Source organism: Myiozetetes cayanensis, unplaced genomic scaffold, assembly GCF_022539395.1.
Source record: "Myiozetetes cayanensis isolate MyiCay16 unplaced genomic scaffold, myiCay2020 scf1238, whole genome shotgun sequence".
In the NCBI taxonomy this organism is placed as follows: domain Eukaryota; kingdom Metazoa; phylum Chordata; class Aves; order Passeriformes; family Tyrannidae; genus Myiozetetes; species Myiozetetes cayanensis.
Genome location: NW_026086869.1, coordinates 5,257 through 10,803, shown reverse-complemented (window position 1 = coordinate 10,803; position 5,547 = coordinate 5,257). Strand labels below are relative to the sequence as shown.

At 47.0% G+C, this 5,547-nt stretch overlaps 1 long non-coding RNA gene across 1 annotated transcript; it reads right to left on the bottom strand.

Moving 5' to 3' along the window:
• Positions 1-219: 219 nt before the first annotated feature.
• LOC126635970 (uncharacterized) lies at positions 220-4,713 on the bottom strand. The gene is made up of 3 exons (XR_007627861.1): positions 2,831-4,713; positions 1,323-1,398; positions 220-702 (listed from the first exon to the last, which is right to left on the bottom strand). It is a non-coding gene; the product is annotated as an uncharacterized LOC126635970 (long non-coding RNA).
• Between the last annotated feature and the right edge of the window lie 834 nt (positions 4,714-5,547).

Genomic DNA, 5,547 nt, shown 5'->3' with positions numbered 1-5,547 from the left:
ACCTCCAGGGAAGGTGACTCCACCACCTCCCTGGGCAGCCCATTCCAATGCCCAATCACCCAGTCTTCTGAATGACCGTGTCCTCTTTTCCTACTGTTGGTTGTCTGGGAGAAGAGACTGACCCCCACCTAGCTGCAACCTCCTGTCAGCTTCCTGAGAAGCAGTTTCTGCCTTTTTTTTTTTCTCTATTTCTACTGCTTTTCAATGTTATCTCTTTAACTGCAGGGGGTCTAACAGCTTTAGTTCTCTGGAATGCAGGATGTGTGGTTTCACCCCTCACAAGGAGCTGTGTCCCAGGACGTGCAGGGTCTCAATTCAGCTTTCCCTTTGGGCCCTCAGAAATATGGTCAGGGTAGGATAAGATATAACTCACACATGTGGCATGGTGGGTCTCAGTTCTCTCCAGGCCGGCAGAGTTCCAGTCTCCCATGGCAGGCAGGCAGCATGTGGTGGTGGAGAAAAGGTGAGGGGAGGTGGGGAGAGATTCTTGGCTACAGTCACCAGTTCTCTCTCCCTTTCCTCTTCCCTGATTTTCCAAAATTTGTCCTCAACTTTTACAGTGTTCAAAGGAGGTTGTACGTGGTTCCTTGGCACGTAGCCCTATTCAGATGTTCGAGGAGATATGATAACCATAAACAATAGTAGGATCTTTTGGCAGGAAAAGTCCAGCAGGAAGCTCTGGTGAGAACTTCTGGAAGAAAGCTGACAGAGAATTCCTGGTAGAAAGTTTTTGACAGGCAGAAACAATGGCTAAACATAATTTTTGGTATTTCTATATTATCTGTGTGTTACACTGCCTTCTTGCATTGTGGAACCATTCAAAACAGCCTCTCCCACCAGGTTCTGCTGGGGAGGATTTGTCCTCTGTGCTCTCTGCCCTCAGCTCAGGGCCTGGGGCAGAAAGGAAGAGAGGAAGGATAAAAAGAAGGAAGAAATGAAGAAAGGACTGAGGAGAGGAAGGAAGAAGAAAAGGAAAAAGAAGAGGAAGGAACAGGAAGAAAGAGGAGGAAGGAGAAGTAAAAAGAGGAGGAAGGAAGAAAGAGAAGGCATCAGGTGAGGAAGGAAAATTCAGAAGGAAGAAGGAGAGGGAAGAACGGGAGAAGAAAGGAAAAGGAGCAAAGAGATGAAGGAAGATATGAGAGGGAGTAAGAAAGAGAGGGAGGGGATTTCCCTCCAGCCCAGATGGAAGGCAAAGGATATCCCCCCAAATCTGGCCCCAGTAGGTTGGCAGCAGCAGCAGTGTTTTCCTGTTGCCAGGGGCGATGCTCAGCTGCCAGATGCACCACAAGACAGGTCCAAAGGGGCACTGACTTCCTCCTCACCTGCCTGGCGAGCTCGTGACATCCTCTTCCTTGTAGCCTCCTCCTCCATCCTGCACGTGTTTGGGAAAGAGAAATCCTGCTTTGCAGGGAAAAACAAGGTGTGAACACAGTGGTTTAGGGGGTTATTCCTACCAAAATCCATCTCTAGAAGTCACCAAGTATCTCGTGTCCATAAAAACCTCCAAACCACCAAGATTCATTGCCCAAAAAACCAAAACCATGAAGATTCTGCTTTAAAAAACCCTCCCAGGAGTTTCCCTTCACTGGTGTCTTCACTTTGGGTTTCTGACGTTCCCCTCTGTCCAGGAACCTTCTGGTCCTGCACGTATTGAGGAGACTCCAGACAGGGGGTACCCTCTCTGGGTTTCCAGGGGTACCAGGAATCTCAGGATTGCCCCCTCTCCATTCTCCCCACTTTGGGTTCCTTGGCTTTTCCCCTCTCCACGTGCCGCTTAAGGATACTAGCAAGTTTGGAGGTCCCAGGGGTCCCTTCTCCCCTCTCTCTCTGCTTGGAGGTACCGGGTTTCCAAGGTCCCCTCTCTCCTGGGTCCCACCCTCCTTGGACTCTGGTTTCAGGGGCCCAGGGTCCCCCCTTACATGTTTCCCCTAGAGGCTGCCTGGGGTCCCCTAGCTCTGGGATCGCCCTACTCCGCTCTCTACACTCCGGGGGTCTGGGGTTCCTGCCCCCCACCCACAACTCTACCGAGGGCTCCCCAAACTCACTGTGTCGTGTCTGTCCATCTCCCCCGGCCCAGCCCCCCACCAGCACTGGGCTGACAATGGAGGTGGTGGGGTTGATCCAGAAACACCAACCCCCACTATGGGGGGAAAACCGCATCCCCCAGCCTACCACTTGGAACCCACCTCAGCAACCCCAAAAAACACCTCCCGGGGATCCCCAACATCCCCTCCCTTTCCTCCCGGCCAACCTTTTCCCAGTCCATCCCCACAGCCGCTGAGATCTTGAGTGGGTGAACAGGGGTAGACATGGGGGGAAAAAAGGGAAAGGGGGAAAATAGGGGATGGGACCCCCAAACTGAATGCGAGAGGTCACCCCCGGATAGAGTTGGGAAGGAGCCAGGGTTTGGGAGGACGATTGGAAAGGGGTGGGAGGGGGGAATAATGGGAGGTGGGACAGCGGGAAAAAGGGTTCCATCAGGATCCCTTCCTGTCCCCATCCCTTGAGCCCCGGAGAGGGGGGAGCCTGGAGAGGATGGACCCCAGAGCCTCCTGTCCCGAGAGCTTATAGACCATGGGCTGGTTACTCAGGATGAGTTTAGGAATATAACTAGGTCATGCAGAAAGAAAATTAGAGAGACAAAAGCGCAATTTGAAGTCAATTTGGCTACTTCTGTTAGGGATAACAAAAAGTGCTTCTATAAATACATTAAAAACAAAAGGAGGGGCAAGGAAAATCTCCATACCTTGTTGGACTTGGGGGGAAACATAGTTAACAGGGATGAGGAGAAGGCTGACATACGTAACACTTACTTTGCCTCAGTACTCACCAGTAGGACAGGTGGCTCTCAGGACAACTGGCCTCTGGAGCTGGTAGACAGGGACAGGAAGCCAAATAACCCCTCTGTGTTCCAGGAGGAAATAGTCAGTGACTTACTGAGCCACCTGGATCCACACAAGTCCATGGGACCAGATGGGATCCATCCTAGGGTGATGAGGGAGCTGGCAGAAGAGCTAGCCAAGCCGCTCTCCATCATTTACCAACAGTCCTGTGTTGCAGCGCGGGAGGCGTGGATGCTCAATATGAGTATCAGTAAGCTTCATTTCTTTGATTATACATCACAGTATATATAGGATACATAATAAGATCATTAATATTCTGTAACTTAGCTCTACAATTGATAGCAGCCTTAGAGGTTAGGAACGCCCTCAATTTCTGTTTGTGAAGATTCTCAGTTACTTCTTTTTCCCATGCTTCTGGTGACCACAAGATAACAGCAAGATCTTGTTATTGCATAACGGTTACTGCCAAGGCCAGCGTGACCTTACTTGCACACAACTATACCAACTGTGTTCTAACTTTGCCAAGTTCATGCTCACTCAGCTCTTGTAGGTCTATGTAACCGATTCTCCACAATTCCCCTGTTTTTGTTTTGGACCAATAAGGCTGTTTTTGTCATTTGTTCTAGTCTATGCACTATACAGCTAAATATTATATGGACAACAACTCACATTATTGAAATAATGATTAATCAGCGTAAACCCTCTTTCAATAAGCTCAAACTCCATCCAGAAAGACCAAGATTTAAAAACAGGTTATCTAACCAAGAGGATTGTACAGTTATTTTTTTGGTATGTTCTTTAAACCACTGTAGTTGTTCCTGAATTGACCTACTATGATCAGAGAGGTTAAAACAACACAAGCAAGCTTGTCTTGATTATAGGTAAAAGCCATCCTGATAGTTGTATTTACCAACAGACCATTTAGTCAATTTTGACCAGCATTAACTCGCAATATCTTCAATATCTGCTTCCAATCTCCGAAGGCTAGCAGCATCAACTTACCATAATTAAATCTATATAACACATTCTCTTAAAATCTTAACATTCATTAAGTATTTAAGTTCACACACATAGATATCTATGCAGCTTTTTTCACTCATACAGCTTTTTCCCAGTCATTCAGAAGGTGGCCACCTCAATCATCCTTCATTCGCACATAGCTGGGATTTTTATTATATTTTTCATTTCAACCACACATCTCAGATTCCTAAGTATTGCTGACTGTGTACTTCTCAGTCTGCCATCTGTGGTGGTCATGTTCACCAACTCCACCTGTCCTGAAGAGGAATCAATACAAGGAACAAAAAAGCTTAACAAACCTAAATGAGATGCATTTCTGATCTAGGACTTGTTCATGTACATGCATTCTCTTCCCCCCTTTTTAGTTTTGAAAATATGTTTAGTGTGTAAAATGCTTTTTGACAATAATTTGTTCTCTGAGTGAGTTAGCCTTACTTTAGAATACCAAAAGCTATGCAGCACGACAGAAATAATGTCAGGTGAACTGAAAGAAGATAAGCAAATCATGTGTGTACATTTTAAATTCCAACCTGAAATGTATCTTAACCTAATGCCAGAAAGGGGGAAAAGAAAAGAAGGAAGGTATAATCTGCAATTACAAAGTCACAGTAACCGAGTAACCAGGATCAATTATAGACCTCTTAAACCTTTAACTATTCCCCAGTAAGTTCCACTTCTCTGTCAACTGTGACAAACTCAGTGAAAAACACCACCATGCACATGGAAGTTCTCTTCAAAGCTCCCTTTTCCCTTTTTTTTTTTTTTTTTTTTTAATCACCTGCAGTTTCAGCAGCTTTGTCTACCGGGAAAGCTGTGCCGGCAACACCACAAGTGTCAAGCCCTGCAGGTCTGGGTCCTCTGGGACCCCCCTTCAGTGCAGGTGGCAGCGTACCCCACACTGGCTAGGAACCCGCAGTGCCCTGGCTCCGCAGCCCCACGCGGCCGCATCAACAGCAGCCCCGTCTTCACTCTGCTCCCGGTACGGTTCTGCCTAGGCGTCCTGCTCTGTGCTGGCTCTCCCCCGCCAATGTTGTCTCTGTGCTCTCTGGATACTGATATCTCCGATGTCTGGAATGTAGTCAGGTCTCAGTTTCTGTCCATCTACCTCTTCCAGTTGCTTCCACTGTTAACAAAAAGCTTAACAAACCGTTTCTCTTAAAAGTTCCATCAGTTTTAAGTAGTTACCATGCAGAAACAGACAAGAGCAGTCAGACAATTTTACTGAGGGTCTACATGGAGAAAAGAAATGAGAGTTGAGCTTCAGGACTGTAGCCAGCCTGTCGTTCTGTGGTGGGTCTCAAACCTGTGACCACAGGATTCAAAGTCCCATACTTTACCAACTGAGCTATTCGAGCTCCTTTGAGACAAGCTGCACTCCCTTCAAGCTAACCAGGCTCCCTTCAACTAACACAACAGCAGCAACAGCCCTAGGGAGCTCCTGCGTTTGAAAGGTTTCAGACATCATTCTCACATAAGCTTTTGTTCTTCAATCTTAGAGTAGTAATGCTTAACTCCGTGTCTTTTATCTGTGAGTGACTGTTGTGATGAAACTATACCTTGCAAAGCAAACATAGTTTTGCCTCTTGTTCAAGTTAAAACATTTTAAAAGTTCAAAGAATGTCATGGGCGGGCTTTACGGAATTCCATAGTTGCCATCCTTTGTAAAGCGGAGCGGCGCGGGGAG